The sequence below is a fragment of the Macrobrachium nipponense genome, chromosome 7 (assembly GCF_015104395.2).
Source record: "Macrobrachium nipponense isolate FS-2020 chromosome 7, ASM1510439v2, whole genome shotgun sequence".
Classification (NCBI taxonomy): Eukaryota; Metazoa; Arthropoda; class Malacostraca; order Decapoda; family Palaemonidae; genus Macrobrachium; species Macrobrachium nipponense.
This window is the reverse complement of record NC_061109.1, coordinates 107,671,856-107,683,609: the sequence shown is the minus strand read 5'-3', so window position 1 is coordinate 107,683,609 and position 11,754 is coordinate 107,671,856.

Below are 11,754 nucleotides of genomic sequence, written 5' to 3'. Positions count from 1 at the left end.
ATGTGTAACACCACATGAATTTGTTTACGTTTATAAAGAAAAGTCAATGCTGCAACGTAATTATTATTGTTATTATTATTAGCCAAGCTCAGCGGCCAAAAAGGAAAAGCAACCTAGCACGGTAAAAGCAATTTGTCAGCAGTGATTACTCAATAAAAGAGAGAAAAAATTGCAATGTAAAATAAATAAGTCTATACTGTCACACTGCACAGCAAAGCTTGAATTTCTGAAGTGAAATTCGTACAATCCAGATACCTGTCGTCGTCGCCGGCCTTATGTTGGCATGGGCTCTTGCTCTAGGGCAGCCCGTAAGAATCAGCCACCTGAGTTGGAAGATCATTCCCAAATTTGGTCACAGTTGGAGTAAAAACGAACGAAAAACTGTGTGATATTGTAACTCCTACAAGAATTTACAAGCCTGGTGGAGTTAAAATGAGAACAAATTCAATGTACCACATTTAATATTGATTATCTAACAGAATATTTTCATTAGGCCCTTGGAAAAAAAAATGACAATGGAGTCAGAGTTGAATTACATTGGCTCTGATGATGTGCCTGCTCGTTTATCAAAAGAATTTGGGTTCAAACTCAGAAAACAAAGCAGCGAATGATTTTCAGTTTGAGCGCTGTGGTTGCTTTAGTTTAAGTGTTTAAACCGACAAACTACTATTTAAAGGGTTCGAATGTGCGAGTCTTGGGTTTTGGCATTCACTGCACCTGTCCAGGCAAATATTTAGAGGTGAGTAACACCCCCTCCCCTAACGTGCATCTTGAACATACAGTTTGGGAATCCATTAATGTTTTAAGTATAGCAACGACGTAATCAAAAGTAGGTCTTTTCGTGCACTAATTAATTAAAGTCATTATGAAGACATTGAAAATGTTTTAGTCCTAATGTAAATTATAAGTATTATCCTAGTATATATGTAGTCTCAAAAGGAACGATTGTGAATAAAAAAATTCACTTGCAAATTGCAGATAGAATAGCAAATGCTGGAGAGAGAGAGAGAGAGAGAGAGAGAGAGAGAGAGAGAGAGAGAGAGAGAGAGAGAGAGAGAGAGAGAGAGAGATGCTGTAAGCGTGAGGCGGAGTCACGTGCCGGCATTTGCTCACGTTTTCTAATGATCTCGGATCCCGGTCCCTCTTTGAAGGTATTCATGATATTTCTGTATTTTCCTTACCCTTTTTTTCTTTTTAAAAATTATTCTCTCTCTCTCTCTCTCTCTCTCTCTCTCTCTCTCTCTCTCTCTCTCTCTCTCTCTCTCTCTCTCTCTCTCGTTACGTTAACGCTAATTTCATGTTGCAAGAGGCTAGGGTTATTCAATTGGAAAGGTAGTTACTGATCTATCACCTTCAACAAGCATTCGCAATAGTTGGAGCAATTGAAATGTTTTGTCCCTGACATCCGTTCCATTGCATCGCTCTCTTTTGTTGTGATTGGTGCCTTTGGTCTTTCATGGTTATGCTTTAAATAGATGTCCCGCCAAGCAATATGGGTTGTTGTTATTTGAAAAGTTCGTTTATTGATGCCATGTTTGTTGATGTCGTGGTAGTTCATTAAAGGGGGGGGGGGGGGGTGGGGGGGGGGGGGGCTATATATATGTAATACGAGTGTTTTCAGTAGTAGGGAAAAATATGAGCCTTTGAAAGATGATTATTTACATCCGAACGGCTTTTGTTTCCACGTTACGAGTTCTTGGCGTATAACCTTGAACTGTCGACGGAAAGAGAGAAACTCTCTCTGATATGCTTATGTATATATATTTGTTATCTCGAATGCAGCATGTACCCATTCTTAACACCACTACTGCAGTGGACAGGTACACTGCAATCGCTGTCCTTCCTCACCTTTAGTGATATTTAGCGATTTTGTCTCATTTTAAAGCCTCATAGTTATAATTCAGTGCAAAACAACAAACATTAAGTTAAAAACGAGTATGTTAAGAGATATATATATATATATATATATATATATATATATATATATATATAAACACACTTATACTTTAGCCGTAAAAATAAGATGAAGTATCAGAGATCTATTGTTTTTCTCTTTCTTCATCCATAGTAAATTGACTTTCCAGTGATATATAGTTAATGTTACTTACGCCGGGTGTCAAGAACCGAAAAGGAAAGAGAAAGGGGAAAAACTGGTGTAATTCTCCGCCGATGATTTTTTAAGCAGTGTATATTATCTTATGGTCGGTCTGAGTGAAATGACTTTTCATGTTGGATGCATAAGTTAGTATCATTTTCAATCCCAGATGTTATAATTTATCGGATGTTCTTTACACAGAATAACAATACGAAAAGGTCAAAAGAACACAATTTCTGTTTTTTGCTATGACAAAACCCCCCAAATTAATTAAAGTGATAAACTTTTGCCTTATGCAAAACTACGACGAACTTAATTATAGTTTGTTGCTGTTTAAGTCACACAATGTGCAGTAGAGCAATTTGTTAATTTTATTTGTGGTTGTGCAGTAGAGCAAATTGTTAATTTTACATGCAACATGGGACCAAGCCAAATGATTATTGTTTCCTTCACATAAATTTTTACCCAATTTTGCTAACATCCGGAATATTACATAAGAAGAAATTACATAATATAATTGATGCATTATGAATACAATGAAGTTACAAAATTACGTCATTCTTTTTTTTTCGTATTGCTGCACAAGTTCTCAAATTTTATTATTCAATATTATGTATGCACATACAAACACACACACACACACACACACACACACAACACACACACACACACACACACATATATATATATATATATATATATATATATATATATATATATATATATGGATAGGTAAAGAAATTCTCCATCATATATATTCCCTTTGAGTGCTAACAATAAGAATGAGTTGTACTTCCCCCAAATCCGGCTGCAACTCAGTTCAGTTGACTAACTAGCAGGTAATAGCTGCTTGCGCAAACAGGGATAGAGGTTTTGACATATTGTGCTTGTGGGTGAACTGAACTCAAGACTGTTGAAGTTCGAATTGTACAGGTAATTCAGAATTTTGACGATTGCTGTTGTTACCTTTACTTCCTAAGGTGTCCTTCTTTTTACAGGATTTGAGATACCTGTCATATAATGATGGCAGGTAGAGATGTGTCTAGGTAGGGTAATGGGTTTTATATATATATATATATATATATATATATATATATATATATATATATATATATATATAGATAATGCTATAGGGTCTTTTCGCTCACTGCTATTAGAATGTTGTTATCTGAATGTCGGAATCATCACAGAAAAGAATATTTTTAGAAGTGTGATTTCCTTTTGCCAGACAATGCTATTTAGCAATTAAACAAATCGCCAAAAAGTTTACAGTATGACCATCATCCAAAGGCTCCAGCTCTTTTAGTACCTGCTTCTTGTGAACTAGTTCGTACTTGTATCGCAGAGCATCAACACCCAGTATCAGGTTTTTAATCTTTTAACTGGAGTATTTTTTTATGTTGATTCCCATAAGTTTAAAAGAGTCTGCATTACCTGCATTATTTGATGTAATTATATGCCTTTTATATGAGTAATTATATGCCTTTTATATGAATGTCTTTGTAGATGTATTTCGATCTATTTATTTTTATATACTCATTTTCTCTTCACATTTCGGTATGCTGTTCAGTAGAAATCTGCTTTGCACTTTTGTTACCTATGGTAGTTATTTGCCAAGAGAATGTGTGAATAATATACTTATATTATATATAAGTATAAATATTATATTATATATAATAACTATCTATATATATATAATATATATATATATATATATATATATATATATAGATATAGATATAGATATAGTATATATATATATATATATATATATATATATATTATATATATATATATATATATATGACCCCTACCTGGGTTGCGTGGGTCTCTTAAGTTACTGTGGGTCATGCAGAAATCAAACGCTCAGTGATTAATTTAACACCGGTCTTACATTCTAAATAGTTACAGAAGGGCCCGAGTGAAATTGAACTTAATATCTACAGTACGGCGAGGTTGAGACCAAGTTAGGAAACCGGCAGAGGGCAACGAGGGGGGAAGTGCACGTCCATCCACCCAATTGCTTGACCAACGGCTAACTGCTTCCCTCAAGGGGAAACCTTGGCATTCTCTCCCTTTCCTCTACCCCCGACAACCCCCGATATTTTCCCTCTAGGATGTGATTGACTCCGGCACCTCTCCTTAGGTCTGCTGACCAATGGGTGCCAATATAGGTGACGCTAAGAACCAACATATATTTTGGGGGGAGGTGATGCTCTTTTTAATCTGAGAGAGAATGAAAGTTGACATGCCCGGGCCCCTCTTGTGAGGCATTCAGGGATTCTTGGGGAGATCCTTATAGCCCTCTAGTATGGCTTATCACTCCCTCCCACTAATTTATCTAAATTAAAATTAACTATCTTAAAGGGGCCCATTTGACGTGTGTACAAACCAAAGGTTACAAGTAAACTGAACACGTCTTACAACAACATAAGATCTTTAAAAATAAAATTAGGAACAATCACTCTTTCCTGGAACAGATCAATACCAAGAAAAAAAATTCATTCAATAAGTCCTGCTTTATACACACAACAAAATGGTGAAAACAAAAAGACAGAAAATTTCACACCTTCAGCCACTGCCCTTGGCAATCACGACTCATAGCATCAATTTTTAATTACATTGTATCACGTCAATGTATTAAATATCCCCAAAATAACAAAAACATAATTTAGACATTTATGCACAGAACAAAAATAATGCAGAGGAATTTCACAAAAATATAAGAATCCTCTTGGAACATTAATATACATTTACTACTATCACATAAGAATAAAAAATAAAATAAAGAAACATAGAAATAAATATGGAAATTCAGGCACAAACAAAAAAATTTCATCATCTGTGAAAATCTGATAAAAAAAACTACAAGCATTAGTGTAATTTATGAATTATAAAATAGGATGGAATCGGGGTTGCGGCAAATTCAACACAAAATAAAAACAATAACCCATAATAATAAAATACCGTACATAAGCAACACAACCACAAACAAAACAAAATTACAACACAAGAATATGATCCACAGGTAATAACACGTGTTCTCAAAATAATTTGGACAATTTAAGTAAAACAACATAAATTCGTGACACATTACAATCTTATCGACATATCAAGAAACAAAAAAATAAAACAACTGGTATGATTCTGAACCCTAGGCAAAGACGTGGGTTGGTATTTACAGACTCTGTTCACTGACCCCTTTCTTTTACTTTGCAATAGCATTTACTTATGACATATGCTCGGGAGCTCGGTCTTGTGCTCTCAGCCAGGGGCCCACCTGCGCTCCGGTGTTTTTCACTGGCTCGTCTCCCAGGTACCCGGCCAGGGTACTGATTTATTGGTGTGAAACACTAAGCTATCCTCGAGCACCGGACGCAAGTGCGACAGGTGGTGCTGGCTCACAGCCCCTGTGCTAATATGCTGAATCACAGCAGAGGAGTGCTTGATCTCCTTCACACAATACGGTCCCATATATGACGGTTCGAGCTTGTGTTTCGACAGTTGCATTCTCTTCAAGTAGATTCGATCTCCAACCTGTATTGGGGAATCGTTAGCCCGAAACTGTCTGTCGTACCGCAAGCAGTACTTTTCGTTTGCCCTCAACAGCAGACGTTGCGTAGCTTGGAACACTCGTCGGGTCGTGTTACAAAACCACACCCGGTACTGTTCCACCGTGTAAAGGGGCATCTGTTGAGGGTTCAAGACCACCGAATACGGCAGTCGGATGTCTTGTCCATACATCAAGAAGAAGGGTGTGTCCCTAATCGAGCTGTGTGTGTCCCTAATCGAGCTGTTATATGCGGCATTAATAGCCATCTCAGCCGTCTGCAACAGAGACGGCCAGGAAGTCGGATTATCCCCGATGAGATATTTTAAGATGTTGGCTACCTCTCTGTTGTGAGACTCAACGAGTCCGTTAGCAGACGGCCGACAAGCCGCTATGGTGACATGGTCTACTTGTAAGAGGCCCGTAAACTCGCGAATTAGTTCATTTACGAACTCACGCCCGTTGTCCGACTAGTATTCTAGGACACCCAAATCGATTTACCAGGGAATGCAACGCTTTAGCCACTTCTTTTGCCGATTTGTCTATCATTGCGTACACGTGTGAAACGGATGAACGCCTCCACAAAAACAGAAATATATCTAGGTTGTCCTTGCACTGAAGGGAATGGTCCTACCACATCCATATGCACTCTATCCTACTTTACCGGCACCACTGGCCATAATCGTGCCTTCGGAATCATCGTTCTGTGCTTTTTCATCATGTTGCATACATGACAATTACTTACAAATCTAGTTATGTCCCTACGCATGCCAACCCAAAAGAAGTGCTCACTGGCTCTTCTTAGGGCTAACATGACTCATGTGTATGGCTCTCTCTACTAAGGCTCGAGGAAGAACGACTCGAGCTCAGACTTCTCCGGGCCTTTTTTCATATTTACGTAACAAGACACCTTCCTCAATGAAGAACGCATCTCTTGACAAATGCACAAAACTCAGGAAGTTGTTGCTCTCACCTTTCACACAAGCCTTGATCTGGCTAATCCAGGCTTCAGACCCCTGACTTTCAACCAACTCTCGCATACTCCAACCACAAAAATCAACCACACTTTCATTCTCCGGGCATTTATTCTGGAATCCCCCGGACGGAGTTCCACCTGCATTCAGCCAGCTACCGCCTCGGGCACTCCCATTCATCTGAGAGTGCTTGCGAGATTCCCGTTTTCTGTGCGTCGCGTTTACATTTGTTTGACTGTCATTGTTCGGAACTGTCGGAATGTTGCTGGCACTATTGCCTGCAGTGCCTGTGCCACCAACGTCACGAGGTTTCTTTTGTCGTTCTTCCTTGCGCCTTGCGGCACGGGTTGTTACTCTTATGATGTTCCTGGAGAGAGCATCCGCCACCCTATTACTTATCCCTGGCATATGTTCAATCTTTACGATGTCAAACTCTAAAATTCGCTCGATCCATCGAGCTTGGCGATTTGTAATCTCGCTCTTCTTCAGCAGGTATGTTAATGGTTGATGATCTGTGAACATCTTTATTTTGTGTCCCAGCAAAAAATAACGGCGTCTCTCCAGCAACCATAAGACCACCAAAGCCTCTCGATCGAAGGTACTTTAATTTTTCTCTGCCCCTTTTAATGCGCGTGATGCAAAACAAACTGGTCTTTCATTACCTTCATCGTCAATCTGGGAGATTACTCCTCCTATCGCAATATCACTTGTGTCTGTGGTCACGAAAAAAGGGCGATCGAACCTCGGATAAGCCAAGAGTTCGTCGCTCATTAGGGCATCTTTTAATTTCTGAAAAGCTTCTTCTTCCTTCTCACCCCATTGGAAATCAGGTTGCTTCCTTAATGCATCTAACGGTCTAGCTATCTGTCCAAAGTTCCTAATGAACCTCCGATAGTAACCTGCGACTCCGAGGAAGCTGGCTACATCCATCGCATGTTTTGGTCATGGAAATTCTTTCATTGCTACAACTTTATCGGCACAAGGCTTAAGGCCTTCAGAAGTTACTAGGTGCCCCAAAAATTCTACTTTGGCCTGGAAAAACTTACTTTTTTCTAAATTTATTTTCATCCCATGACACCTTAATGCTTCCAAAACTTGTATCAGGTTACCTTTATGCTCCTCTACAGTAGCACCAACTACAATGATATCATCTAAATAAACAAAAACTCCGAGGCCTAATGGAAGCTAAAACAGACATCATTACTCGTGATAAATGAGCTGGAGTATTTTTTAACCTGAAGGGAAGGAAATTATTATTCATATAGCCGATTATTTGCTATAAAGGCCGTTTTCTCTTTACTTGCATCATCAAGGGTAGCCTGACTTGAGATCCAATGTGGCGAAAAATTTACTCTCCTTTACTTTAAGCAAAAGCTCTTCGATCGAGGGCAATGGATAGGCATTGTCATCGGTAATGGCATTATCTTCTGTGTTATTACTTGACTAAAATTATCAACATTTTATTTTATTTTATCTTATTTTATCTATTTATTTGTTTCATTTTTTATTTATTTTTTTATTTATTTAGTTTTTTTTTTTACCTAACCTGGGGCATTGACCAGAGGTCTTTAATGGACTCGTATCATTAGTACTTGAAAGAATAACAATCACGTTTAACTACGAGAATCTCAGAGGTCAACACACAGGTAACTAATAATAATAATAACAATAAATTTAACATTAAACACTATTGGTGGTGTTCTCTGACAACCACTTTAGCTATTGAGGAGAGGCTCTAGAGGGGAGGGCGGGTTTGGTCTCCTACTCTCGAGGTGGAGGACTTGAAAACCGACAACAAAAATGAACGAAATAAAAATAAAAAAAAACATCAACAATTTCCACAAAACATTAAGCAAGCAATATCAGTGAATATGTTACTACTCATTGACTCTAATAAGAACAATTAGTAATTAAATTACTTAAACTGCATTCACAGATAGATCACACAAGGGTTCAATCAACACAAATCTGATAAAAAAAAAAAAAAAGTAATCGACAAATCACTAATTGATAGTTTACGTAATTCCTGATAAAACAAAATTTCTCAAGACAAATAACTTGAAAAACCTAAAAATTCAAATCAAAAGGACACACTCTAATCGCACACAAGTCAATAAACTAATCACAAAGCCTTTTGAAAATATAATATTTACCCAAAAAAAAAGTTTAAACTACAGTGAATAAAAAAAAACTTGTTTCAATGCGGGTTGCCCAAATTTTCACACCCAGACTTAAAATTCTTCACAAAGATCCCCACTGACAATTATTCACGCTGGTCAGTGACTACTCTCCTCGTCTCCCTTGTCGCCAAGGAAGGATCCCAGCTGACCCTCCTTCCTCTCTCCATGTCGCCTTCCCCTTCCTCTTGAGGGGAGGGGAGGAGTGCCTCACTACACTCCCTTGCTGTCGTCAGCCGCCATCCAACGGCTGTCAGCTGTTCTTAACCTACAATTCTAACTTCTAACAGCTTGGTCTATACCAGACCGAAGCTTACAGCTCACACTCCCCCATCCATCCTGAAGGTGGATACCGTCTCCTCAATGCTAGAGGGGCTAGGGGAAGGAGGAAAGTGCCCAACATCTCCTTCCGACTCATTCCCGCTCTTGAGGGGTGTGTGCTGTGCTGTCCCGTAGGGGGAGTCCCCTACTCCGACAGTCTCACTCTGCTACACTTTGGGATGGATAGCTGGTATCCCTCCCGCTGCCCAACAAGGTTTCCCTTGTAGTCGTGGGCGAACACAGCTGACTCCAGGCACTCTTCTTTCCTCTTAGCAGGAAAGAATTTTGGCGGGCGTGCATTGCCGTCCGCCATCTTTGATCTGTTTCTGGGCATCGCCGATGGTCTGCGAAGGCACTGCTGATCACTGCTGACAATCGCCTCTTTCCACTTGCTATCGTAACCAGCGTCTGGCTGGTTTTGATTTGGGGAGTGCAAATCTTCTCTCTAGTAATACGACACTCGTCCTTTCTGTCTTTCCCTCGCTTATACATAGCATCCAGTTTTTCTAATCTGTTGGCCTTTATGCACAGCATGTATGTGCATGTATTCGCCCATTTCACGATGTCTCTCACTCGGTATTGCAATACTGCACACCGACTTTCTTCGCTATTTTCCACTCGTTACTTTGGCATTAATTACGTGAAGGAAGGCTCAATTTTGCTTTAACATATCACAGCGATGTCGGCCCTTTTGTGTTATTGTTTCATATGACTGCTCCGTCGCGTATTTTCAGATCATAGACACTGAACAATTAGTCACCGAATCCGCAACTCGCAAGACCCACAGATCGCTATATTTCACGTTAATTAGCACTTTGCAGCGTACCCCGCACCTGACACCAAAATTATGACTCCGACCTGGGTTGCATGGGTCTCTTAAGTTATTGTGGGTCATGCAGAAATCAAACGCTCAGTGATTAATTTAACACCGGTCATATATTCTCAATAGTTACACAAGGGCCCGAGTGAAATTGAACTTAATATCTACAGTACCGGCGAGGTTGAGACCAAGTTAGGAAGCCGGCAGAGGGCAACGAGGGGGGAACTGCATGTCCACCCTTTTGCTTGACCGACGGCTAACTGCTTCCCTCAAGGGGAAAACTTGGCATTCTCTCCCTTTCCTCTACCCCCCACAACCCCCGATATTTTCCCTCTAGAATGTGATTGGCCCCCGGCACCTCTCCTTAGGTCTGCTGACAAATGGGTGCCAATATAGGTGACGCTAAGAATCAACGAACTTTTTTGGGGGGAGGGTTGGGGGAGGTGACGCTCTTTTTAATCTGAGCGAGAATGAAAGTTGACATGCCCAGGCCCCTCTTGTGAGGCGTTCAGGGATTCTTGGGGAGATCCTTATAGCCCTCTAGTATGGCATATATATATAATATATATATATATATATATAAGATATATATATATATCTATATACATATCTATATATATCATATATAATATATATATATATATAATTATATATATATAATATATATGTATATATTAGATATATTATATATATATATATATATATATATATATAATATATATATATATATATATATATATATATACATATATATCCCATACTATATATATACATATATATATATATATATATATATATATATATATATATATATATATATATATATACACACAGTGGTACCTCGACATACGAAAGACTCAACTTACGAAAAACTTGAGATATGAAAGCAAATACGAAAAATTTTACAGCTCTACATACAAAAACTTTTCAAGATACGAAAGGTTGTTGCTGTAAAGTCCCGAGATTCGCCCGGACCACCGAGAACAATTTTTAAACTCCTGCGCCGCCAATTGAGTAAACTCGCCACCATCCTCCCGCTCTCCCATTGGTTCCTGATGCTAGTCACCCCATAAGATCTTGCTCTCCTATTGGTCAGCATCTACCCCTTGTGCTTTAAGTATTCTATTGGTAAAAGGATGCTGTAAATTGAAGAACTTATTCATGCAATACATTTAATAAAAAAAAACATTAGGTAAAGATAGAATAAAGAATAGAAATGAATGGTTATTATACTGTTTGGTAGTTTCAGTAGTTGAAGAGAGATAATGAAAATTTATGGCTTATTGTGTACTAGGAAAAGTGATGCTTGGCGATCGTTCGATACTCGTAAGTGCTGGATGTAAACAGAAGTTTGGATGCTTTTTTGTTTGTTTGTTTATTATAGTTAATGGTTACTTAATAATTATTTGAAATGAGTACATGCAATACATTTAATAAAAAAAATTTGAATTAGATATAAAATATGTATAAAATAAATCAGACTGCTATCATACTTATTTTTTAGAATTCTTCTTCTGTTTTAATATTACGTTACATATATGTTTCATTATAGCTGTCAGTAACTCAGTATCTCCATTAGGTAAAGATAGAATAAAGAATAGAAATGAATGGTTATTATACTGTTTGGTAGTTTCATTAGTTGAAGAGAGATACTAATGAAAATTTATGGCTTACTGTGTCCTAGGAAAAGTGATTGCTTGGCGTTCGTTCGGTACTCGTAAGAGCTGAATGTAAACAATCGATTGGAAGGTTTTTTTGTTTTTTTTGTTTGTGTATTATAGTTAATGATTAATTAATAATTATTTGAAATGAGTACA